Source organism: Bos mutus, chromosome 1 (assembly GCF_027580195.1).
Source record: "Bos mutus isolate GX-2022 chromosome 1, NWIPB_WYAK_1.1, whole genome shotgun sequence".
In the NCBI taxonomy this organism is placed as follows: Eukaryota; Metazoa; Chordata; class Mammalia; order Artiodactyla; family Bovidae; genus Bos; species Bos mutus.
The window spans coordinates 3,440,482-3,468,198 of record NC_091617.1 but is presented as its reverse complement, the minus strand read 5'-3'; the positions used below and the strand labels follow the sequence as shown (position 1 = coordinate 3,468,198).

At 45.6% G+C, this 27,717-nt stretch overlaps 1 protein-coding gene across 7 annotated transcripts in view; it reads right to left on the bottom strand.

Moving 5' to 3' along the window:
- TIAM1 (TIAM Rac1 associated GEF 1) overlaps positions 1 to 27,717 on the bottom strand; it is a 464,589-nt gene that overhangs the window by 224,600 nt on the left and 212,272 nt on the right. Inside the window, exons 1-2 of one of the 7 annotated variants that reach the window (XM_070367224.1) lie at positions 14,697 to 14,814; positions 10,109 to 10,239 (exon numbers count right to left, since the gene is read on the bottom strand). The exons of 3 other annotated variants lie outside the window; for them this stretch is intronic. The gene's annotated coding sequence lies outside the window, so the exon portion shown is untranslated. Of the gene's footprint in view, positions 1 to 10,108; positions 10,240 to 14,696; positions 14,833 to 27,717 lie in introns of those variants that run through there. 3 more of the 7 variants (XM_070367213.1, XM_005911201.3, XM_070367235.1) reach the window with 3 other exon arrangements.

The window sequence follows — 27,717 nt, the reverse complement described above, 5'->3', positions numbered from 1 at the left end:
TTTTAATTTAAAAAAATTCAAATGGAACTACAAGGCATTTCGGAAGGCTGTCCATCTTACATTTGTAAATGCAGAGTTTCCAAAATGTCTACTCAAGGCTGACATTTTGCAGACGAATTCCCCACATCCTGTATTTACCACATTCAAAGTACTCTTGGTGCCTCACACCCACTACCACTTCTGACTTAAAAAGAGAACCAGAGAGGAGGCCAGGTGGATACACAGACAGGGGTCACCCGAGCTCAGGTGAAAATTTTCAGTCTGATTTCAAATTACAGAAGTAGAGGAGGCTGGCAATTTGAGTTTAAATGCCAACTTGATGTGTTCTTGAAAAGACATAAATATTTAACATTTTGATCTGCTTTTTTTTTTGCTTTCTTTTAAACCATAAAGTCCCAATGAAAAAGTAATCCATGTACAATGTACCCAATTACTTGGCAAGCACTCCCATCCATGTTCCCTTGATTTAGCAACAAAATGGTGCCTTTTCCCATTTTGGTTAATTTCTCCACTGCTGAAAAGTACTTTCAGGTCCAATCTCTTCTTTAGTTTCCATTTTCATCCTATCTGAAACCCCCTAGAGAAAAAGAAAGAAAAGAACACACAACCAGAAGATAACACAATACTTTAAACACCAAAATTGTAAAATCCAGCTGTAGCATCTGGGTCTAAAGAAAAAACGTCTAAATAAATAATGCAGTAATATGAAGCTAAAAGTTGAATCTTGATACATAATACCTCTATTATAGGCCTGTATAGTCAAAGCTGTGGTTTTTTCCCAGTAGTCATGTATGGATATGAGAGTTGGACCATAAAGAAGGCTGAGTGCCGAAGAATTGATGCTTTCCAACTGTGGTGTTGGAGAAGACTCTTTAGAGTCCCTTGGACTGCAAGGAGATCCAACCAGTCAATCCTAAAGGAAATCAACCCTGAATATTCATTGGAAGGACTGATGCTGAAGCTGAAGTTCCAATACTTTGGCCACCTGATGCAAAGAACTGATTCATTGGAAAAGACCCTGATGCTGGAAAAGACTGAGGGCAGGAGGAGAAGAGGACTTAACAGAGGATGAGATGGTTGGATGGCATCACCGATTCTATGGACATGAGTTTCAGCAAGCTCTGGGAGATGGTGGAGGACAGGGAAGGCTAGTGTGCTGCAGTCCATGGAGTCGTAAAGAGTCAGACACAGCTGAACAACTGAACAGCAATATAGACAGAAACTTCTGTACATCACAAGGACCCCCAAGGATATAATGTGCTGCCCCAAGCAACTAGCTCGCCTAATGTCCAAGAGATAGGGAGCGCTCAGGTAAAGAAGACCTAGGTCTCTTCACTTCTAGCCCAGTGTTCTTTTCATATTTTATTGAATAAACACTAGCAAATAACAATGATAATCATTTTGCTTAAATACAAATGATTGAGCTTATTTATCTCCCTAATTTTTTAAAAAAATTAAAATGACCATTGATTTTTAAGGGCCCAAAGAGAAAACTCGCTAGACCCTAGCAGGAGATCATTGTTAGCAATGGCAACACTGACACGGAACTACCCAGAGAAAACCTTCGAACCACGACCAAGGAGCTGAGTAACAAAAACTCCCACATTCATATTCACGCTCTTTATATGATAATTAGAATCACCCTCCGAAGGACCGAAAACATCAGTAGGGTAGATCTGTTTATGACTAAATGGCCCATCAGGCATTCACACAAAACTAGATGCCTGTAAATACTGAATAGAGTGGAGCAGAAACTAAGTGATCAAATTGGTTGTTTGCCGCTGACTCTTAGAAAGAAATACTGAAGATGTACTGACTGTTCCAGAAACACAGGAAAGTCGGAATTGGGAAGAACCACAGAGGCTTGGGGGAGTTGGGCATGCAGGCTGTCCGTGTGTCCACCTGGACTTGCTATGCATAGCTGTGTCCTTTTCCGTCTCTCTGCCTCATTTTCCTTGCCTGTAAACCTGGGCTTTCCTAGTAGCTCAGATGGTAAAGAATCTGCCTGCAATGCTGGAGACCCGGGTTCAATCCCTGGGTCAGGAAGATCCCCTGAAGAAGGAAATGGCAATCCACTCCAACATTCTTGCCTGGAGAATTCCATGGACAGAGGAGCCTGGCGGGCTACAGTCCATGGGGTCGCAAAAGATCTGGACATGACTGAGAGACTAACACACACACACAAAACTGGGATGATAATAGTTCACTGGGTTATTGGGTAGATTAAATGCAATAGTCCATGCTAAGCGTTTAAAACTGAGCCAGGCACGTAATATCTCTGGTAGTCCACAAGTTATGACTCCACATTCCCAATGCAGGGGGCACCGATTTCATCCCTGGGTGGGTAATAAAGATCCCGGATGCAATGCAGCATGGCCAAAAATAAAACTGTGCCAGGCAGAGAGTAAATACTTAATGTGCGTGTGTGCCAAGTCACTTCAGTTGAGCCCACCTCCTTGTGACCCTATGGACTGCAGCCCACCAGGCTCCTCTGTCCGTGGGATGAGTGGGTTGCCATTTCCTTCTCCAAGGGATCCTCCCAACCCAGGGATCAAACCCAGGTCTTCTGCATTACAAACAGATTCCTTTCCCCTCTGAGCCACCAGGGAAGTTGGGAATTGTATAAATGCATTAGAAAAATACATAACAACAGTTATAACCTAGAGGCTGGAACAGGAAAAGCTTTCAATCAACCCTTGTGGCTTTTGCCTTTTCCACTCAGATTGAACTCCAGGCTTGGTTTGCATGCAGGCAACTGTAATTACCTCCACTGTTCCTTCCAAAATTAAAACCACGAAGATCTGTCAACCCTTGATTTTTCTTCCAGGCGTGATTCTGCGGCCTCATGCCCTCCCTGTCTGGGAGGAATCTTTGTTACCACACTTCCTGTTTCCATCAAAGCCTTCAGTCCTCATCACACAGATTGATGCTGCTTGACCAGCAAAGAGTCCCACAGATAACAGGGCCCCAGCTGTTCCATCTGGACTCCCCTGGGATTTCAGAGACTTTCACCTGCACCTCTAGCAACAGATAACCCAGGTCTCTGGAATGAACTTCTACCTCTGAAAGTAACTAGCTGCAATCCTCTCTCTCTCTTCAGCACCCCATTCCCACCCCACTCCATTCCCATTCTCTTAATAAAACGGAACTCCGCTGAGCATCAATTAGGAGCAGAGGGAAAATCCTGTGCTTCACTGGTTTCTTCCCAAACACACTTCTGTAAGCCTGAAACGGTTGCGGCCCAGCCTGCACGTCTCAGGGCCCCCAGAGCTTCTGGAGTTGAGCTTTTGCTTACCCACTGCCAAGTAGGTATTTCCCAGCCCGCCTCTCCTCCCATGGAGACTAGTGGCAACCACCCGGACCCCCCATCCAGGCAACCAAATGTGACATCAAAGGAGCCCCCGAGTGGCCATCTGTCCCTGCCACGCCAATGTTTATGCAATGTGGGCAGGAGAGGGACAGGACGACCAAAGAATCCAGGGCGTCCGGCTCCAACAAACCCAAGGCAGCGACACCCCAGGCCATGTGAGCTACCGAACAGGAGACAGTGGTAAGAAGCCCCCCGTCTAGCTGCAGAGGCTCCTTCTTCTAAAAAGATAGCTGCAACTACCTTTTTAATGGTTACCTTTTTTTTTTTTAATTGACAGATAGTTGCTTTACAATACTGTGCTGGTTTCTGCTATCAGTCTGCAACTGTTTGACTTTCTTTCCTGATGGTGTGCAAAAAATGAGCTGGATACATCTCACCTGTGGGCAGGCAGCTAAAAATAAAATCGGCTCCCTAATTTTGCAGTAATTTTGTGATATTTTTCAAATATTATGCATCCTGCCAAAAAGTTCCACTTCAGTATGGTATCTCATGCTGTGCTGACTTTACCAGACTCATGAACGGTGAAGTGCTAAGGGGAACTGGCTAAGGCAGAAATGCAGAGATCAGACACGAACCTGGGAGCTTCAGAATTCTAGAATCGTCATCTAAACGCCTCTGCTTTTATCTAGAATGGCAGGTCAAGACGCATGGGAGCAGCCATGGATGTAAAAGCCAGATAAAGCACAGTTCAAGTCCAGGGTCACCATGTCAGGGTGAGTTTGGTGAAGTCACATGGGTGCCATCAGCTGGACTTGGCCAGGATGCCACGTCCAAGGAGGTGCTGAGGTTCGATCACGGGCTCTATTGAGACCAGCGAGCAGAAAGCCAGGCACACAGCACATGCTCGATGTATGTGGACCCTTCTCTGCAGCATCTTCGGTTCCAGCCCCGTCCTCTCTCTGGGACCTTGAGGTGAGACACACCCAGGAGGCAAAGCATGTCTGAATCTCTTTGCCAAAAAGGAGAGGTCACCATGAACAGTGGGGCTGACCACCAGCTCGAACTGAACACACAAACTCTGCTGAAGCACGTCATTATTATCATTCAAATGGGGAAGAAAGCACATCAAGTGCTTTCACCTACCATTTTCATGAAGTCTGTCAAACCACATCCCAAGAATTGGAAGAGAGACCGCATTATTCATCACATAAATCTGCTTCCATTCTCCCAGTGGGGGAAGATGGCTAACCACCGTGCTTGAAGCCAAAAGATGATCCATCCACCCTGTGATTCAGCTTGAACAGCTGCAGCGTGAAAACGCAACACGAGCTCACCCAAAAGTGGGCTGATGATTTTTAGATTTGCCCCCTCGCTTATCTTATTTTTTTCAAGTCTGTTCCTTGACCTCGACTTCCCTTCATTCATAGAACCGGGAAACAACCGTGGCATTTCTCTGGACAACGTGGGCCAGGTTATGATGCATCCCTGAAGAATCAGATCAGCACACGCGTACTCTGTGGTTCCGGGCACCATCACAGCACTCAAGGATTTACAGTTGAGTTGAGAGGAAAAAAAGATTAAAAAGGCAACATCTGACTAGTAATACGGGGCACTGAGGGGGAAAAAATGATTCGGGGCTGGAAGAGACTGGAAAGGCAGCAAGGAGGAGGTGGGCTGACACTGATTCCGAAAGACAGCTGGGGGGAGGTCACTGGAGGGGGAGATGGAACGGACACTCGCCCGGAGACAGGACTTGGTAAGGCTGTTTAGAGCTCAGCTGGGCCAATTAGCCACTCATCAAACAAGCATTTACACAACAGCCTGTGGCAGTCCGGAGAAGGCAATGGCACCCCACTCCAGTACTCTTGCCTGGAAAATCCCATGGACGGAGGAGCCTGGTAGGCTACAGTCCATGGGGTTGCTAAGAGTTGGACATGACTGAATGACTTCACTTTCACTTTTCACTTTCATGCACTGGAGAAGGAAATGGCAACCCACTCCAGTGTTCTTGCCTGAAGAATCCCAGGGACGGGGGAGCCTGGTGGGCTGCCGTCTATGGGGTGGCACAGGGTCGGACACAACTGAAGCGACTTAGCAGCAGAAGCAGCAGCAGCTGTGGCAGTCACTCTAACCCACAATGAGGCAAATATACAGGAGAGGACGACCAGCCCTACCTTGGAGAGACACACGGGAGCCTTCAGGGAATCAGGCAACTGCGGTTCAAATCCTCTCTCCTCCTTTCCTAACGCTGTCACTTGGAACAAGTTCCTTAACCCAGAGATGAGAACTCACGCTTAAGTTACTTAGTGGAAGCAGTTTCACAGAAAACCAGTTGGGGAGTGGGAGAAAGAGGCCACCAGAGCTCTCTGGAGACAGGACAGGGAAAACCTCAAGAGTCTGCCTGAAATACCCGCACCCAGCTCTGGCTAAGGATTGCCTCAAGGGACAAGGACTCCATGGTCAAAGGCGCAGCAAGCCTCGAGGCCGGCTCGCCAACAAAGAGAAGGGAAGGCTGGCTTATGGAGTGAAAGCATGGGGGGAAGCTGATTTGCACATAAGACAACGTGGATCCAAACAGGCGGGACAGAGCACAGGCGACATGTGCCTCAGAGGGTTAAATGTTGTTTTCATCATTGTTGTTTATATTATTTACCCCTTAATAAAAAGCCAGCAACCCAACTATGACAATGCAATGGGATTCAAAGGAGAGCAAGAGGTCTGTAGGCTGCCCTGTGCTAAGGCTGCCAGTCTGGATCCAGGTGTGGCCAGAACAGGTAGGACAGGAAGAACAGGTCAGAGCAAGACCTGCAGAGGAGAGCCTGAGATGCTGGTGGGCAGTAAACTGCAGGGATCAGGAGGCAAAAGTGCGCAGCCATTGCAAAAGAAAGAAACAGAACGACCAGAGGATCCAGCAATCCCACATGTGGGTATTTACCCAAAATAAATGAAAGCAGGATCCCAAAGAGACATGAGCCAGCCCATGTTCACTGCAGCATTACTCACAGTAGCCAAGATGGGGACACCACCCAAAGGTTCAACAATGGAGGAAGGCGGGGAAAAGGCAGTACACACACGAATATTACTCAGCCTTAAAAAAGAAGGAAATCCTGCATATGCCACAGCATGGATGAACCCTAAGAACACTGTGCTGTTTGAAATAAGCCAGTCCCAGAAAGACAAATGTTGCATGCTTCCACTTACATGCTGCTAAGTCACTTCAGTCATGTCCGACTCTGTGCGACCCCATAGACGGCAGCCCACCAGGCATCCCCGTCCCTGGGATTCTCCAGGCAAGAACACTGGAGTGGGTTGCCATTTCCTTCTCCAATGCATGAAAGTGAAAAGTCAAAGTGAAGTCGCTCAGTCATGTCCAACTCTTAGCGACCTCACGGACTGCAGCCTACTAGGCTCCTCTATCCATGGGATTTTCCAGGCAAGAGTACTGGAGTGGGGTGCCATTGGTTATCTAAAATAGTGAAACTCATCATGAAAGCAAAGGCTAGAATGGGGGATGCCAGGGGCTGGAGGGAAGGGGGATGAGGAGGTGCAAATCAACGGGTATTAAATCTCAGGTATGCCAGGTGAGCAAGTTCTAGAGACTCACTGTAAAATACCACACCTACTGCTAATACTGTACTGAACACTTAAAAATCTGATCAGAGGGTAGGTTGCGTGCTGTGTTCTTATTACAGTAAAAAAAAAAAAAAAAAAAATTTTAAATTGCAGGGCTCATGCCTCAGGAAGCATCGGTGATTCAGCCTCTCCATCAAGTTGGAGATCCCTTATTTGTTCAGATCCTAGATCAACTGGCATAGGACCCAAATCTGATCACTGTTAAACAGTAGAGCATTATGTCACTTACTAACAAGGCTTGAGTGGCTACATTGATGGGAGGAAAGCAAGCGTGTTTGCTTGTTGTTTCTTATGTTTGTTTGTTGTTGTTGGCCATGCCATGTGGCATGTGGGATCTTAGTTCTCCAACCCAGGATCGAACCCAAGCCCCTGCCATGGAAGCATGGAGTCTTCCCATGGAAGCATGGGACTGCCAGGAAGTCCCTGGAGGAAGGCAAGCGTGGAAAGAATAACTGTACGTGTATAGTTAGAAAGCCCCCTTTGGTCTAAACCATCCTCGCCCAGTGACGTTAAGTGGGAGATGTTGCTCAGGGCAGACGACACTGTCCCCACGTGGCAGAGGAACTTTAGAGCCACGAGTCCCCTTTTGCTGGACTTCCTAGAAGAGTCTCAGGCCACACATGGGAGGCAGGAAAGGTGTCTGTTCCACAGATTTCTTTTCTCCAAGTGCCTGTAAACCAGACACTTTTCCCACCTGGATCCTTCCAGCAGGAAGCCCCTTGCCTCTCAAGCAATGATGGGACCCCATCTGGGCACAGCAGTGAAGGCCACATGAAATACCCCACTGCAACCAAACCTACTTCCCAGTTCAGGCGAAGAGTCAACCTCCCTGTTCCAAGGAACCTGATCTCATGCACAACAGCCCCAGAAAAACCCCATCTGCTACCAAGCTTTCCCAGCTGCTCTCCAAATCAATTCTTTCTTCCCCTTTTCTGGTGTCACGAGGGCAGGCAAAGAAAAAGTCAGGAAAACAAAGGTAGGAAGGTTATCCCCGAAAGTCTCTAAAATTATGTAATCTGAAAATCAATGGGAACCTTCTTCCTCACGACTCAAGGTGGAAGGAATCAGTGCATGTATGGAGGCTCCCAAAGGGCAGACCCAGCCGGCTCACAGTGGTCCTGACTTGGGGTGCGCCCCCACCACCTCATCATCAAGCCCCAAAGACTGGCCTGTCCATGTGGATGATCCAAGAAGAAAGGGCCCCTAAGTGGCCCAGACAGTAAAGAATCTGCCTGCAATGCAGGAGACCCAGGTTCAATCCCTAGGTCAGGAAGATCCCTTGGAGAAGGGAATGGCAAACCACTCCAGGATTCTTGCCTGAAGAATCCTGTGGACAGAGGACCCTGACGAGCTGCAGTCCAGGGGTCCTTGAGTCGCCAAAGAGTAGGACATGACTGAGCGATTAACCCTTTCACTTTCAAGCATCAGGAAGTTCCCAGAAAATCTGTTTCAAAGTCTCAGTTTCTGAGCAGGTAGAATCAGAAGCCCTCTTCTCATCAAAACAGATAATGAAACTTCTATCGTCCTGAACAGGTGGATTTCGACAGATCCTAAGACAAGAAGGACTTTAAAGGCTTGCCTACTCATGTCCCAGTGTTCTGAAAACACTCCACTTACCCCATCCCAAACAGGAGAGGCTTCTCAAGATCTCCAAACGTGCCATCCACAGCTCATGTCCTAGGTGAGAGGCTAGGACCCAGAGCCATCATACCCCAAGGGACCAGCCCCCCTGCTCCTGGCTTCGGGTCTAGAGGGGTAGGGCTCAGCCCACTGTGGTTCTACCCACAAGAACAGGCAGAGGAAAGCAATGGGTTTTATGCTCACCTTTCATATTCCTCTAGAGGTTACAAGATCTTCCTCGGAAACCTCATTGTGATAACTTAGGAAAAGTACCTCATATGTTGTAGATGGGCTTCCCTCATAGCTCGGTCGGTAAAGAATCTTCCTGTGATGCAGGAGACCGGAGTTCAATTCCTGGGTTGGGAAGATCCCTTGGAGAAGGAAATGGCAACCCACTCCAGTGTCCTCGCCTGAAGAATCCCATTGGCAGAGGAGCCTGGAGGGCTGCAGTCCATGGGGCCGCAAGAGTCGGACACAACTGAGCGACTAAACCACCACCACCACCATGTTATAGATACTCAATAAATCAGTATTTAGTATTCATAGTCTAACAAGGAATTTGTATTTGAATAATCAAAGAAGCATTTGCGTGTATGCTAAGTCGCTTCAGTTGTGTCCAACTCTGTGCAACACTATGGACTGTAGCCCACCAGGCTCCTCTGTCCATGGAATTCTCCAGACAAGAATACCGGAGTGGGTTGCCATGCCCTCCTCCAGATCTTCCCAACCCAGGGGTCGAACCTTCATTTCATACGTCTCCTGCACTGGCAGGCAGATTCTTTACCATTAGCACCACCTTCACTTACCAGGCGCTTATACCACTATGGCTTCATACAAAGCACTTTGGCCATGGTTATTCTTGCCTGCCAAAATCTCATAATTTATGAAAGCCTGAATTGTCAAACACTGGAGCATATGAGTCCAAAGTACTGCATGAGGTACTATGACCTAGCTCAAGAGCTTACAAATCCATCCAGAACAATTAAAAAAGACAGCTTTCCAAAAGTGATGACCTCTCACCCTCAAGTTTCACCAATGAATGGTATGCTAATACTTTGTTTTCAAGTAAGGAATCAAAATAAACTAGGGAAGCAGTGCTGCAAAATACTTAGGAAGACTATGGGCCCTCTTGTTCTCTGTTCTCGTAAAAACACCAACTAAAACAAACAGCAGCTCCTGTGCTGTTACTCAGCCCTCGGGGTCATAGCAGACAGGCCAGGTCAAGGGCAGCTGGTTAATCAATCTGCTGACTTGGAAAATAGCCCCACGGCGAAGGCCAATTCACTCCGCAAAATGTAAACCAAGACTTGCTCCTTGGGCGGAATAGCAAATGATGTTGGCATCACACCATAAAGCCTTTCTCCAGCTCACAATCCTTCCCCCTGCCCAGCTCAGCCCATTGCAACACTGGATGCCTAAATAAATCTTAAGTAATTATGCCACAGATTCTCCCAGGATCTATTCAGAGGAGAAACCCCAGGGAGAACAAACAGCTTGAGTTTGGAGACTTCAATAATGCTACAGTCCTTTGTGCAGGAATATTACCTGGCCAACCTCCTCCGCCCTTTGCTCTTCATTTCTCTCCTTGGTTAAGAAGTCAGCAGTAGCATTCAACGATCCATATCTCCCCGCAAAGCATGGACGAACTCCAAGCCCGGGAAGAGGGTGCTCAGAAACTGCGGTGGAAATACGAAATCAATGTGGCAATCAACCCCAAGCATCTCCCAGCTAAATTCTGTAGTAACGAAAGTTAACAAACTTTGCCTTCAAAGGAGCAACCCCACTGACTTACATCTCAAGTTCTGAGCTTTGTACCCGTTTCATTCGTACCCTGTGTGTGTTAGTCGCGTCTGACTCTCTGCAACTCCATAGACTGTAGCCCGCCAGCCTCCTCTATTCATGGGATTCTCCAGGCAAGAATACTGGAGTGCGTTGCCATTTCCTTCTCCACATTTGTACCCTGTGTGTGTTAGTCGCCTAGTCGTGTCCGACTCTTTGTGACCCCATGGACTGTAGCCCGCCAGGTTCCTCTGTCCATGGGATTCTCCAGGCAAAAATACTGGAATGGGTTCCCGTTTCCTCCTCCAGAGGATCTTTTCGACCCAAGGATCAAACCCAGGTCTCCTGTACTGCAGGCAGATTCTTCACCATCTGAGCTACCAGGGAAGCCCTGATGTATACTCTAAAGACAGCCCAAAAAAAGCAAGAAAGAAAGGGAGGGAATTAGAAGAGAGCAGTTAGACTCTCAAGGAGGTGAAATGAGCTGAAGGAAAACATACAGTAATCCCAGGAAGGTGACGATGGTGAGAGTTGCACAACAGTGTGTGTGCACTTAGTGCCGCTGAACGGTACGTGTGTGCGCGAAGTTGCTTCAGTCGTGTCTGATTCTTTGCAACCCTTAGGGATTACAGCCTGCCAGGTTCCTTTATCCATGGGATTCTCCAGGGAACAATACTGGAGTCAGTTGCCATGTCCTTGTCCAGGGAATCTTCCTGACCCAGGGACAGAACCAGAGTCTCTTATGTCTCCTGTATTGGCAGGAGGGTTCCTTACCACTAGAGCCACCTTATAGTATAGATATCAGAAAATGTGGTGGAAATACAAAATCAAGGTAGTGTTCATCAGCCAACCATCTCCCACCATATTGAAATAGTATGTTGTAGATTATGTCACTTTTTCCACAATTTAAAAAAAAAAATTTAATTAAAAAAAAAAAAGTGGAGGGGGAAATGTACAGTCAGTTTACTATCAATTCACTGGGATAAGATGAAAATATGGAAAGGGACCCTGATAATTCCACTTGCCCGGAATTAAAAAAAAAGAATGATAGAAGTGGTTTTGTTTCATGCTATTGCAATACCCGTTCACATTTCTGGAAGGAAGGCACCCGCAGAACTGTGACCTTGCACAACAGTAGCAGAGGAAAACACTCCTCAGACTACAACTGACGATCCACTGTGTGTGTGCCAAACCGCGAGACGGGTCCCTTACGTGAAAACTCAGAGGAATCTCACGAAGGCCCCCGAAGTAGTTTTCAGACCTCTCTCTCACAGTAGGGGACCCACAGGCTCAGAGAGGTTAGGTAATTTCCCCAGGGCCACACAGCTACAACTGAGAGCAGGAATTCAAACCCAGCTCTTTCTGACTCCAAAGTTATTGTTCTTACACCACCACCACATACTCAGAAAGATTTTCTGAGGAAACTTTAAAATGCCAAGGCTCATGCATTAAATATGAACCAAACTGAAACATTTTCCCTCAGTCATTACAACAAATTTGCTCTGGCTCAGTACAAAGTAAACTTGTTAAGTGGGTTGAAATCACCTTCAATTCACATTAAATTATCAGTAAGTCTTGGGTGAATTCTAGTAAGATGTTTCCAAAACAATTTCACAGGGTGTGTCCCAGTGAATATGCAAAACCCACCCTACAACAATTTGCTCCAACAGGTATGATACTCAGGAACACAAGCTATGTTTTAATAAAACTGGAAAACATTACGTCAAAGACACATAAATATACAGTATCTTCCTCCATACAACTAGGAGACTCAGTTATTTAGTTTTAAAGGCTCTTGAAATCTTTTTTGACAGAGTTCCATAGGGCACAATTTTTTAAATGCGTGTAAACTTACAATAAGTTGTATTTGTTTATGCTTCATTTAAAATATAAACAAAACCAAAGTTAGGTCTTTCAAAAATGAATAAAACTGATAATACATTAGCAAGGTTGATCAAAAAAGAAAAAAGGCACAAATAACCAATTCCAGAAATGAAAAAGGAAACACTTCTACAGATGCTATACTCTTGAAAATTATTATGAAAGGATATTATCTGTAACTTTATATAAATAAGTTTAAGATGAAATGGGAAAATCCCTATTAAAAAGAAAACAAAACTCGTTACTAAAAACAAGATCATCTTAATAGCCTTACTTCTACAGAATAAACTGAACTTGCAATAATAAAAAAAATAAAATCCAAGAACTTCCTTGGCAGTCCAAGGGTTAAGACTCCACAATGCCAATGAAAGAGGGGCAGGTTCAATCCCTGGTCAGAGAACTGAGATCCCACACGTCCTGAGGGGCAGCCAAACAATATAAACAAATAAATAAGATAAAATTCAAATATCCAGGGCCAATCCAGGTATGGGCGAGGTATAGCGACCACAAGAAAACAATGATACAGAAGTTGTGACACCTGCAAGGTCATACAGCGTAATTAATACACGTTTCAAATAGCTTCACGATGATGTCCCCAGACAGTCCCATGTGAGAGTGTCTAGAAACCTTTCTGAATAATATATTCCCCCTTCCCTAGCTGAGGATTACTGTTCCATAAAACTCCACAAACAAGGGTCTATTAGTCAGTTTTAGCAGCATTATCACGAGATCGAGTCTGGTTGTCTTTCCTGTTGAGTAAGTTACTAAAGGCTCCTTGGCAGGGTAGGAGGAATCAGCATCAAGTTCATTCCCACCTGCATGTTCTTTCTTGAGCCCACAACAAGCAAGAAAGCAGGGCTCCAGCAGCCCAGACCATGCCTCCAGTTGTTTTTCCCTGGCACATGTGCGTGATCATGCCCAGTAGCTAAGTCATGACTGACTCTTTGAAACTCCATGGACATACCCTCTGTAGCCAGGCTCCTCTGTCCGTGGGATTCTCCAGGCAAGAATACTGGAGTGGGTTGCCATTTCCTCCTCCAGGGGAATCTTCTAGACCCAGGGATCGAACCCCAGGTCTCCGGCATTAGCAGGAGGATTCTTTACCACTGAGCCACCTAGGAAGCCCAGCATGTGTCTAGATTGGTTTAAAAGTAATTTCATTCTAGTTCTGTATCATAAACTTCGAGAAAGCTAAAGGGTGAAAGTAAACGAAGGCTAAAACTGTGGGCACAGCATCCCGGCCCCCAAGCCCCGAAGTTCAGATGGAAGGTGGGCTGGGGAAGTCAGGCTGGTCCTTTCTGGCATTAGGAGAACAACAGAATCGGCCGCTAACATCCCCCCAAGTCACACCCACCCCAGAACCTGGAGAAGCCCTTACAAAATAAAACTTGGTTTTCTACAAATATAATAAGATCCACACATTCATTCGCCTTCGCTTCTGGCTCAGAGAGCAGGACAATTCTCTAAAAATTCTTACAAAAGATCAGCTTACAACACATACACACACACACACACACACACACACACACACATACACACACAGCTCCCACTGCTCTGCACTAACCTGTTGATCAGATATGAAATAGATGACACAGATAACAGTTAACCCCCAGGCCTCCACCTAACCAACCCTGCAGTAAGGAAACACTACACAGGTCAAAATAAAGCTCCTTGAGGGGCTCAAAATAAAACCTAAAGAATGCCCGCATTTGTCCAAGTTTATCCTCTGCTGAGACAAGTGAAGCGTCTCTTGCAATCAACCCAACCTCATGCCACCCTCCACCCAAACTTCCTCTCCCCACCCCACCCGAAATCGACTTGGGCAATCAATCTAAAGACAAGTCAGCTGCCACAGAAAACTAACATTTTTCAAGGAAAAAAGTTCCACATAAATAAACAACACCTCAATAGCCAGAAACCCTGGAACTGTACTCACTCAATCAGACAGAATTAATGAGAAACGTAGACTTCCCAGGCTTCACTCCAGAATTCCCACCCAGGAGCCTGTTAGCACCACAGCTTCGGAATATTCCTTCGGAAGTTTTTGTCACTTAAAATCCCGAGACTTTCACGGGGTTCATTTTCAAAGACGTGGACACTGAACGCGCGGCAGGGCAGCCTGAGACACGGCGCATCTTTGGTGGATAACAGGATCCCACCATCTCCTTCCAGAACCCAGATTCAGTGAGATCCTCGGTTACAGACGGGGCGAGCGCGGAAGAGGGTGGGGGATGAATCGCTTTCAAAACCCCGAACCCCTTTCCCCAAGAACCAGAACCCACTTGGTGGTGTCCCCGGGCAGCCCCAGCGCAGCGCGGAGACGCGCCCCGCCGATCCCGGGCGCACAGGTCCCCGCGCGGCAGCTGCGGAGCCCGGGTTCCCATCCGGCCTCTCGCCGCCCAGGGCTGGCCCACACCTCCCAACACAAAGAAATTTGCCGATGAAAAGAACCGGGTTTGAAATTCAAGCTCACCGTCGCTCAGCGAGGCGCACATGCCGCTCGCGTCTTGCTTCCCATCTCTCAGAACTTCCAGTAACAGAAATGAGGAAGCAGCCAGCCTTCCCCGGGCTCCAGGCGATGGGAGTGGGCGTTACCTTGTGAAGTTTCGTGCTGTGATGAATCTGGTCATTTGGGTGTGTAGAAGAGGGTTTGTGGCTCCTCCCCGCACACCGTCGCCTCCCTCCTCTCCGCCTCCTCCAATTCGTCTCCCCTTTGGTGTGCGCAACGCCGTGGACTCCCCAGCGCCCAGCTCCTCGCATCCTTTGGGGAAATTAATTCCTAACAGGTTTTACCCATTTTACAGACGAACCTGGTCGCCCTGCAGAAAGTCTATTTTTCGAAAGCACGTGGCAAGAAAGCAGTGCCTCTTATCGGATTTAAGAGGCTATAAATCTTAAATAACTGCGCAGTACCCGCTCTTTCCCGGCAGGAATATGGGTAGTTCAGCAAGTGGAGACCTAATTTTATGAATATCTAGTTTAAAAGAGTCGAGGACAGAAAAAAAAAAAAAACACTTTCAGCTGCTTATTTTTCCTTTAAAGCCTATTACAAAATATTTCAGGTATACAAAAATATATTTGAAAATAATATAATGAACCAGACAACTTAAAATTCCCAATCTTGTTGGGAACTCCTCCCTGAAATGCACCCCCCTGCCCCTCCTCTTTGAAATATAACTGCTGTTAATTTGATTTCCCATGAGCAATTTCTATATCACAGTTTCTAAAAATTCTAAAGGACATAAAGCCAACAAAGCTCACGTGAAAGCAGTCCAGTGGTATCTTTCAGCTGGGCTTGCTCTTGGTTCCCAAACAAAAGTTCACTTAAATAAAACTTTAAAAGGACCACACATGAAATGAAGCCTCAGGTGGCCAGTTAAAGAGAAGGAAAGAAATCACAGTATAAGAAAATAGGATATCTGGAATGACAAGCAAGAGGCCCTGTCTGAAAGAGTTGAAGCATTCATGGATGAAATTGATAGATTAATAGCACATTATCATTTTACAAGGTTAAGAGCTGTGTTAAAAGCCAAGGATACTGACCCACTGCTGCAAGGGACTTTTTTCAAACAAACAGGCCACAGAAATAGAAACACAACATTCATCATTAAAGAGGTCGTAATTGCTCAAGTGCCTGTCAGAGACACAGGCTGGGAGCAGTTACTCAGAAAAGGGAATTTTCAAGATAATCATGTTAAAAATCAAAATGGTAAAAACCACAATCTGGTCAAAACTGATTCAAAAATGAGTAAGAAGTAGATGCCTAGTTGATTTATATATTCCCAGTACCTTGCTGAGAAGCTGCTGCTCTGTGCGACCCCATAGATGGCAGCCCACCAGGCTCCCCTGTCTCTGGGATTCTCCAGGCAAAAACACTGGAGTGGGTTGCCATTTCCCTCTCCAATGTATGAAAGTGAAAAGTAAAAGTGAAGCTGCTCAGTCGTGTCCGACCCTCAGCGACCCCATGGAAAGCTAGCATAAGTATACATTTAAAGACTGTCTGATAAATGAAGCAAACAACCAAGAGAATGCTCATGAAGACTTCTGAAGGAGCAGAATGAGAAAGGAAAGCAGTGGTCCTGGATGTGGATAGTGGTTTTGGTCCCGGATTTGGATAATGGTCCTTACCAAAAGGTGACTTCCCTTAAGGGGATATTTAGCAGTATTGGAGACACAACTTGGGGGTGCAATTAGCATCTAATAGGTGTCAGTCAAGGATGCTGCTAAGCACCCTAAAATGCACAGGAAAGCCCCCTTCAACAAAGGGTTATGCAGCCCAAGAAAACAATAGTGCTTGCTATTGTCAGCAAGACCCTGACAGAGGTCTTGCTATCCACTGTCACTTAATGGACATTCCATCTATGATCACCAATATTATAAAGAGACTCTCCTGGGGCTTATGACAATACACAACAGCATTTCTCCTTCCTTCCCATTGTGTAGCATTTGATGACTGATGGCTGTCGTGTGAGCTCAGAAGAAACTGGGCACTGGGGTCAGATCAGGAAAAAAGTTTACCGATTTGGGGTTCATGCAACTCACAAAACCAACTTCTGTTGAATTTGGATGAAGATAATCAAGAGAGGGTTGAGAGGAAGATGACAGAAAGCCAGGATATCAGCTTGAGAATCATTGCATGGCTGGGCAAGGAGGCATCAGGTGCAAAGTGAAAGAGTTGTGAAAGATACACAGGGTCGGGCTTATCCCGGTCACATCAGTCATCTCTGTATAGACAGTCACTAGCTGGAGACACTCCACTGAGAACAGGAAGGAGGTTTAATCTCATTACAGCTTACCGAAAAGCAAGTTACAAATCACTTACAGCAAAAAGAATGTAAGCATCACAAAGTCTACCTCTTTCCTACAGGTTTTTCTGGTCTCATCATTACCTAAGAAGTATTGAACACTTCTTTTAACTAGGATGCCATATGTTTTTTTCTCCTTTCTTGAATAAGAAAGAGATTCGTTGTTGTTGTTCAGAGGTGTGAGGGGTGGGTGCGAGGGGGCAGTGGGTGTGCTCATTTTGAATCCCCCTTAAAACCTAGCAGATGGCAGGTTCTCAATAAATGGATGTGGGATTAAACTGAAGGAGTCCCCACTTAACTACCCACCTCTCAGGTCAGAAAAGAGAGTCCCCTATAGTTGCTTCTGGCAGAAATCCACGGGGCACCAGGGGGTTCAAGAGTCTGAATGATCTGACAGCACATGAAGAATCTGCTGACTGCGTTCAGCGGCTGACAGATTGCCAAAGACCTGACATGGGTGACCAGGGCGAGCCCGGACCAAGATCAGAGCCTGAGCAGTTCCCAAGTGGCGGCCACTGGCCTCCCAGAGAGGTGTCTCTTTGCACCACAGCGCTTACTCCCACAACAGAAGAGTACCAGGCTGTGGGTCCCCCACAAGCCACGTGACGAGCTGATGACAAAAGACACTTGAGCCCTCCTTAAGGTACCAACTCCTGAGCCTGCAGTCTCTAAAGCCACTCATTTTGCTTTTCCAGATTCATATGAATTTAGGAAAAGAACAAGTAAGCACAGTTCTGAGCCCTACACAAGCAATGAACTCAGGCATCAACAGGCAACATTTCTGTAACAGAGAAATACAACCAGTAGAGGGCACCCAACTGACTTTTGTTTTTACCAGTCATCTGGGGTCAGGATAAACCTGGAGACGATATTAAATGAAACCAGTTACAAGAGTAATCTACCACAAGTGGGGAAAAAAGAAAGATTTACCTAAAAACCAGTTTGAAAAAAATCTACAAGCCATGACACCCTTATATGGTATTTATACTGCTTGTGGATATCTATACAGGAGCTAGCTAAACTGACATAATTATAATTAATTAATCAGTTAATACATGTTGGAAACAATATTTGATATGTGGGGAAGAAAGCCACAAAGGGTTAAACGTCTCTCTTCTTTGTCAGCTGGATTTACACTCAGAAAAAAATTTTTTCTTAATTTTCCCCAAAGATTTTACTAGGTCTTTATCTTGCTATTTTGCTTATTAGACCTATAATAGCTGGCTTTTAAAATTCCTTTGAAATTGTGTTCTCAATGACACAAATGCTCTTCTTAAACAAGATTCTTCTGGATGAGCTATTCAAGGGTCTTCAAAACCAATTTGCTCAGGAATCAAAGCAGCTTAACCCCAAATCATTGTAATCGGCTGAGCTGAAAAGATCTGCAAAGTTGATATTAGTGCCTGCAGTGAGCGCTCTGCCACTCTCCCCGGTCTAAATCTGGAGCTAGGAAGGAGGGCTAAGGTACCAAGTGCTCACACCAACCTGCCGTCACCTGCATTACCCTGAGTCAGCAACAGAGCTGGGGAGAAAGTGCTCCTTAAGTGAGGTGAAGCCCAACTGGGGTGTTAATTAACACCGTCAAATATTCTGAATCCAAATAAAATGATTCCCCAGCACAGGTACAGATCTAAACACAGATCCAGTTAATCCTATGATGTCACTAGGGAAATTCAGAAGCTTATTCACAAATACATTTCACAGTTGACTGACGTCTGATTGCCAAAATCAATTTTTTAATGTTTGAAACTGATTGAAAGTCTAAATGTGGATCCATCTCACCCAGCCCGCTTGGTGATCTGAGGATGCGTTCAGGGACACTGACATGTTTGAAAACCCTTGATTCAGCCCTGGACGAGAGAGGCCTTCCTTCTCTCTGAGAAGAAACCAAAGCCCACCCTTTCAATGTCTTGTCTTGTCTTGATGTGCAAGTGAAAGTGAAAAGTGTCAGTCGCTCAGTTGACTCTGTGTGACCCCATGGACTGTAGCCCACCAGGCTCCTCTGTCCATGGGATTCTCCAGGCAAGAATACTGGAGTGGGTTACCATGGCCTCCTCCAGGGGATCTTCCCAACCCAGGGATGGAACCCGGGTCTCCTGCATGGCAGATGGATTCTTTACCATCTGAGCCACCAGGGAAGCCCATGATGTGCAAAGCCCTCATTAAACTTGGTTTGATAAAAGAATGGTTTATGACTTTACACTTTGCACCAACCAAACTGTGAGGCTCTTTCTTTCCTTTTACTCTTTCTTGAAGTGCTTATATTGTTGTTGTTGTTTAGTTGCTAAATCATGTCCGACTCTTTTGCAACCCCATGGACCCACCAGGCTCCTCTGTCCATGGGATTTCCCAGGCAAGAATACTCGAATGGGTTGCCATTTCCTTCCCCAGAAAAACTCTTGACATCATTTTTGCTATCTGAAAACTGAATGCAAAATCAATTAGTGGAAATATTCCTGAAAAATACACCATCTGCTGAAAAAGGCATGCAAACTCTAATAGCCTTTAAAGGCCACCTCCAGGATACACTGCAGTGACTGTGCGGCAAGTTCCTTGAAATCCAAAGGCTTCAATTTCCTCAACCATATAAATGATGGTGTTCAAATTAATTTTCTCTGACTTCCCAGCTCTAGCTTCCAATTATATGTTTCCATGACTTTAAAATTCCCATTGGCTTTCATTGCCCCAAATTACATTTCTTTACAGAACCACTTTTATCTCACATGCCAAGGCTAAGAGTTTCAGGACTCCAGTGGTGACTGACGTAAATAAACCCGGACTTGTAACTGGAAGGGTGAAGGGGAGAGGGGAGGAGGGGTAGCCAGCGGAAAGAGGGAACAAGGAGGACAGAGGACGAGTCCATGAGCTCTCAGCCCCTATCAGCTCCACCCACACGGAGCCCAGTGCTGTCCCGCCCCTACACACACTGTGAGGCAGTTGGTTCCAAGGTCTCCAAGCGCCTTGCACAAGAGATGCATGTGGTTCGTGGGGGTGAGAGCATCTGGGTTCTCACTGGTGTGGGATCTTTTAGGCATCTCTCTGCTCAACAGCGATAAACAATAACAATTATTATTGGCACAAATAGTCACATCACTGCTGAGTAACGAATGTACCAAGATAAGAAGTCAAGCTGTAATTTCAGTCCTGCTGTCTTTCCAAAGAACATGCAGCCAAGATAACCTTACCATTCAGCACGATAGCCTCCTGCAAAAGCTGGGGCAGGGAGTGTTCTCACTGGGGAGGCCTCCTTTGCTCACAGGAGGTGCAAAAACAGGCAGTAAGAAGACCTACTTCAAGTCCAGGCTCCACTAACAACCAGGTAAGTGACTTAAAGTAAACCCTCCAGTTTCTTCAGTAAAATGGGAAGTTGACATAGATGCCTTTGACAATGGGTGGGATGGGCTAACAGGCTTTGTAGGAGCACATGCCTAATATTTTCCCTAAACGGTAAAGGGTGCAACATAGGCAAAGATATGTCAATCAGGAAATAAGCCAAGCCTGCTTCTCAAGCTGTTTTAGTGTTTAGAATGTTTTTGATGTTTTTCTGTTGATATTGTTATTTTGGTCATGGATATAGATAGTGCAGTTGAGACATGAGCTTCCCTCATGCTCAGTGGTAAAGAATCCACCTGCCAATGAAGGAGACACAGGTTCGATCTCTGGGCAGGGAAGATCCCCTAGAGAAGAGAATGGCAACCCACTCCAGTATTCTTGCCTGAGAAATCCCACAAACAGAGGAGCCTGGCGGGCTACAGTCCAGGGGGTTACAGAAGAATCAGATACGCCTCAGTGACTAAAAAACAACACAATTGAGACTAGTCACATGCTGAATGGGAGAGTGGGGCCCCTTCCAAGAGCCCAGGTCCACAGAGACCCCTCTTGAGCCCTTCCTGTCGAGCCCCTACTATGAGGAAGCAGCACGTCCCCTCACGACGGTCACTGCAGTGAGTCACAGCAGCCTTGGGTGCTCACCAAGGACAGCCAATAAAGTAGTATTAGGTTTTGTTTTCCATGGGGAAGAAGAGCTTTTAACTTCATTTCATATTACAGGAGAATGGTAAATGTCATTTCACATTTTCTGCATTACCCAGAACATGTCCAGGTGAAGCTGGGTAGGAAGGACACACCCAGCACATGGGTATAACGGCGAAGTAAAAAGGACCACACCCACAGATGCATTTCTAACACCTGACATCTGCCAGAGTTCTCTGCTAGTGAAAGGAACATCATCAATTCAAATCAGGGGACCTGTAATACCAGAACTTGCTAATGGGAATCTACTCGGTTCGCTTTCCCTTCCAAGCACACAAGCATTGGATTTTATGGTCTCTAAGACCACACGGCTGGAGAAGGCAATGGCACCCCACTCCAGTACTCCTGCCTGGAAAATCCCATGGATGGAGGAGTCTGGTGGGCTACAGTCCATGGGGTCGCTGAGGGTCGGACACGACTGAGCGACTTCACTTTCACTTTTCACTTTCATGTATTGGAGAAGGAAATGGCGACCCACTCCAGTGTTCTTGCTGGAGAATCCCAGGGACGGAGGAGCCTGGTGGGCTGCCGTCTATGGGGTCACACAGAGTCGGACACGACTGAAGCGACTTAGCAGCAGCAGCAGCAAGACCACATGGCGCCATTTTCCCTAGACACAGATCCAACATGCAAAGATTACTTTCAATCAGGAAATGCAACAAGCTTATATATCAGAATAGTAAATGGCCCGAGGTAAGGCAATAGACTCATGAAGGGTCATAGACCAGTGTATATAAGCGCCGAAACAAGGATGGCGATCTTGTAGGTCAGAATGGTTACGTGACCTGCTCAGGCTCACAGAATAAAATGACAGCAGACTCAGCCTAGAAGCCAGATTGATTGAAACCTGCTGTTCCTTCCACCAATTCAGGTATTACCTCCTTAAAATAATTCCCTAAAATAAACATTAAAGGCAGCATAAAAGTGAAAGTCGCTCAGCTGTGTCCCACTCTTTGTGACCCCATGGACTCCTGCCAGGCGCCTCTGTCCATGGAAGTCTCCAGGAAAGAATACTGGAGTGGGTAGCCGTTCCCTTCTCCAGGAGATCTTCCCAACCCAGGGATCAAACCCAGGTCTCTGAATTGCAGGCAGATTCTTTACTGCTTGAGCCACCAGGGAAGCCCAAGAATGCTGGAGTGGGTAGCCTATCCCTTCTCGAAGGGATCTTCCTGACCCAGGAATTGAACCGGGGTCTCCTGTATTGCAGGTGGATTCTTTACCAACTGAGCTACCAGGGAAGCTCCAAGACAGCATATACATAAATAATTCTGAACCTCAACACAGTACAAAAGGCACATATAAATAAAATGATATACATTGATCCCGTCTACAACTAATAGCAAACCATAATAACTGGATGCACAAGAAACTTCTTGGCTCAACTCCAGACTAGCAAACAAGAGGCTCAGAAACTTCGGATGGAAGGATGCAATTAAGCCAGGATGGCTGAAGGCAGGCTGATTCACCAGCAGCCAGCGTCCTCCCAAACAAATTACAGTAGTAAGCTTGGCAAGAAAAAGGGGGAAGCCTGGTAACGGCATGGGACACTCATACATGCCAAGGGTCAAGAGGGCACCCTGGTCAAAGACGAGGATCCCCCAATTTGAAAAGTCCTACTCCGAGAGGCCCAAGAAATTAAAATATATCTCCACAGATGATACAAAATGGCATCATTCCTAACTTGCACATGAATGCTCAATGCAATATTATTCACAATAGGCAAAAAGTGAAAACATCCAAGGTGTCCATCAGCAAGTGAATGGATAAACAGGATGCCGTCTGATAAACACAGTGGAATATTATTCAGCCATTCAAAGGAATGGAGGATGATGCTTGCTACATATGGATGAACCTTGAAAATGTCATGCTACAGTGACAAGGTCAAAGCCCACTCACATGAAATACTTAGACTAGGCAAATTCATGGATATAAAGAGGAGATCCGAGGTTACCAGGTGCTGAAGAGCAGGGGAAATGAGGATTTACTGCTTAATGGTAACAGTGTTTCTTGGAGGTGAGGAAAAAGTTTGGGGCATAGACAGTGATGGTCATTGCACAATCTTGTCAATGTAATTATTGTTACTGAATTATAAACACAAAAATGGTTAAAATGACAAGTTTTATGTTACATTTTTTACCACAATTTTTTTTTTTAAGATTCAAAAAGAGAATTCATCACTTTCAAACTACTGGTTCAGGTACGTGTAGCTTTTCACAATACTGCTGTTAAAAAGTCATCAAAACTTTAAACACGTTAACTAAGCTTTAATGTGTGCCCATTCTCCCTGTCACATCACCATGACCTCGACCATACACCAGCAGCATTTTTCTCTGACTGTAAGAGGTAAAACGGGATTGTCCAATCTGTAAAACAAAACCTCTTGTAATCACGAAGATAAAACGAGGCACACCTTTGCACATCAGGAGCTTCCACGGCTGACAGACGTTACACCTGTAGGGAACGTCTCTCACCATGGCTCCACTTCCACCAACCCATCCCAGTCCCAAATTTCACAGCGGAACATGAAGCCAGAAAGGGTGGGATCTGAGCCTAGAACAGTAAGAGGAGAAAACAACTCAAATTCAAATTATCAAATGAAAATACTAAATGGCACACTTTTTTCTGAGAGTGATAAACAGTCTTTTATTGGGTTTGGTTCAGTTCTAGGATGAAAGAAAATATAGCCATGGAAAATGTCTTATATTCCTAGTGTTTACTGTCTCACATTTCCATTTAATTGAATATCGGTTGTTTTTTATTATTGAAACTTTATATTATTCTTTTTTTCTACTGCTTTATTAATATACTTTTTAATTTTCACAGAGCATGTTTTATGCATTTTTCCCACAAAGCAGACCTAGACTGGCCAGGAATTCCTTTTCTAGTTACAGGCCTATTTTCTAATTTTTGTAAAGCCTCAGTCCCCCATCTGTAAGACAGGTTATAATGTGGGTTGGCCAACAGTTCCTTCGGGTTTTTCTGCAACACCTTACAGAAAAGATGGACGAACCTTTGGCCAACCCACATAGTATTTTACTTGTGACGCTACAGGAGGCTGAGAGCACTGAGAAAATTTATGAAGACCTCCGTCAAAATCATAGGACTGGGGTCTGCTCATCAATGTTTGTATCTGGTCCTCATGACAGTGCAACAAAGTGCTAGACCCATTTAACCAATAGAGAGACTGAGGCACACAGGGGTTACGTGAATTGCCCAAAGCTGTTCAACAGGAGGAGGCAGGTCTGAAATTCTAACTTGGTCTCACAGAGGCTGGGAGCCTGGCTCTTCCCGACCTCAATGCTACACTTGGCCTATAACCTTGACATTCATCATTGACCTGGGCAGCCTCACGTGCACTGCATTTGTTTCTACTGTCCTCATCACCTCCAGAAGTCACTGATTCTCAGCACCTCACAAAGTCACAGAGCTGAGTCTGATTCCCAAAGCCTGTGCTTACTCACAGGGCACCTTGCCTCCCTCCCAAGACCAAATGGAGTGGCAAGCCACATACTTCAGAGTCTGACATGAAGTTATTGGAAGATAATCATCACTCCATCTGAGAAAGATGACCGAACAAGGTATCTAAGGTGAGCAAGTTCAACTGGGCAACAGTCAAAGAATATGCATAACCCACATGAAGAAAATTCATCAGTTCAGTTCAGTCACTCAATCATGTCCAACTCTTTGCGACCCCATGGGCTGCACCACACCAGGCCTCCCTGTCCATCAGCAGCTCCCACAATTTACTCAAACTCGTGTCCAAAGAGTCAGTGATGCCATCCAACCATCTCATCCTCTGTGGTCCCCTTCTCCTCCTGCCTTCAATTTTTCCCAGCATCAGGGTCTTTTCAAACAAGTCAGTTCTTCGGATCAGGTGGCCAAAGTACTGGCGTTTCAAGCTTCAGCGTCAGTCCTTCCAATGAATATTCAGGACTGATTTCCTTTAGGATTCAAAGTGTCCTTTCGCAGAACCAAGGTCCCCTGCCAGAGGCAAGTTCCAGGTCCAGGTTGAGATAATTAACCATTGGGTGGGTATTTTATACTAACCTATTTGCAGTGTTGGTTCCCAGTCAAAAGAAATACATGATGAACAGAATCTTGCTGGCGCTCAACCAGCTCACACTCTCCCAGACTTCCCACTGAAGCACAGCAGGTGAGTCACAGGATGACACATGGCTCTTGGCGTAGGTACCAAGAGTTACTCGTGCCTCCTGGTCAGAGTGGAGGAGGCTCCTCTCCAAGCGGCCTGACCAATGCCTCACCAGACCACCTGAAACCCTGAAGCTCAGCTTTCCACTCCCAGCCACCTGGCTACTGGGAAAAGGGATTTCTCAGCATCGGATTACAATGATGCCCAACCTGCCACGCTTTGAGATCTTTGCAGAAGGCTGGCGATGACCAAGATAAGCCATCTCAGCTTCAACGTGTTCACACACCTTGCTCAAGCTCGGGTTTGTGACTCAGACTCCTCCCTCCTCCCAAAGCCCTGTGCCCTGAGAGCCTTTGTTCTTCTTTGCTGGCCACAGATGAACTCAGCCCATTGGAGAACAGCTGTAATCCCTTCCCTGCTGAACTTTCCATCAGCAAAAATTAGTCAGGTTGGCTGGGTGTGAGGTCAGCTGTTTCCTGAAGGAACACCCACCAGAGAGTTCCCTTTCCCGCTCCAAATAAAAATCAAATATAGCTCTTAACCAGCCTCATAGATGCTACTGGCACATACATGGACCCTACTGACTCAGTCGACTTCAATAACCAAAAACAATATTCTTGGCTTTTGGCATTAGCATGGGATTTTGTTTTCATGGGAACATGGTGCCAGCTCATGCTATTTGCTCCCATGGGAATGTGCATTCATTCTGAGTATACATGGACCCTAGATTTGAGCCCTTTATTCAAGATACCTTCTCTGGGAGGTCCTTTCCCCTCCCTCATCTTCTTTCCCACTTCCCTGCTTTATTTCTTCCTCCTTTATACACACAGAATATGTTAACACACAGGCACTACATCAACAAGAAAAAGATCAACAACCAAAGAGAAAAATGACAAGTGATTTAAACAGGTGGTTCACAAAAGAGGATATTCCAAATGGCCAAGAAACCCATGAGCAGGCGTTTAGCCTTCATCAGGAAAATATAAATTAAATCCAGAAAATCCCTCTCATTACCAGAACAGCTAGAATGAAAATGAGTGATAATGCCGGGGGTCCTGGAGAACATGAAACAAGAACTCTTACATTCTCAGGGAGAGTGGAACTGGCTCAACTTCCTTCTGTATTAAAGATGAAAAATCAGCAATTCCACTCCCAGAGATAAACCCAAGAAATGCATGCACATGTGCACTCAGGAAACTGTCCCCAAACATTCTCTGCAGCATTATTCACAGTAGCCAAATGTTAGAACTAACCCATTTTTCACCAGCACTAGAATGGTTAGATCAGTTATAGTCTGCATAAACAATGAAACTGTGAAATAGTGAAAATGGACAAATCAGACCTACACACAGGAGAGATGAATCTCATTGTTTAAAAAGTGGAGGAAATGAAACCATACCTAAAAGAGTAAATAAAGAATGGTGGCTCAGATAGTAAAAAACTGACTACAGTGTGGGAGACCTGGGTTGGATACTTGAGTTGGGAAAGGCTACTCACTCCAGTCTTCTTGCCTGGAGTATTCCATGGACAGTGGAGCCTGGCGGGCTACAGTCTGTGGGGTCTCAAAGAGTCAGACACACCTGACTTCACTTTAACTTGAGCTTCCCTGGTGGCTCAGCTGGTAAAGAATCCGCCTGCAAAGAGGGAGACCTAGGTTCCATCCCTGGATTGGGAAGACCCCCCTGGAGACAGGAACAGCTACCCACTGCAGTATTCTGGCCTGGAGAATTCCATGGACTGTGTAGTCCCTGAGGTCACAAGGGAGCCACTAACACTTTCACTTTCTGCTCATATAAGATTCAAAACTAAACTACAGTGCTCAAAGAGACATAATTGAGTAATAAAACTGAAGAAAAGCAAAACCATGATTCCAAAGAACTCCGGCCCAGTTGTTATCTTCAGGAGGTGGGAGGAGATCCTGACTGAGCACAGAGGGGCAGGTCTTCTGGCGGGGCTGACAACGTTCCATTTCTTGAGCTGGTGATGACCACACCCACCTTAGAGTGTACATTCAAGTGTGCTATTCCAAACGGGTGGCCCGTTTCACAATTTAAAAAGAGTTTAGAAACCCCCACCACCAAGAAAATCCACATGAAAACTATCTTGGAGAAAAATATCTTTCATCAAATATTAAACCCCTTCCCAAATAAGAAAGCCTCTTATTTTTAGGCTGCAGATATAAAATCCTGTATAAACAGCAGAGCTTCATAAAAAAAAAAAATCTCTGAAAGAAAGTTCAATGACTAAGACAGATAACATTCTTGTTCTAAAGGGACTACTTAGTGCATGAAGCCATTCTTCTCTACTAGCCATTTAAACTACATTAAATTAAATTAAATCTACTAGCCATTTAAATGGAGAAGGCAATGGCACCCCACTCCAGTACTCTTGCCTGGAAAATCCCATGGACGGAGGAGCCCGATGGGCTGTAGTCCATGGGGTCGCTAAGAGTCAGACACTACCAAGCAGCTTCACTTTCACTTTTCACTTTCATGCATTGGAGAAGG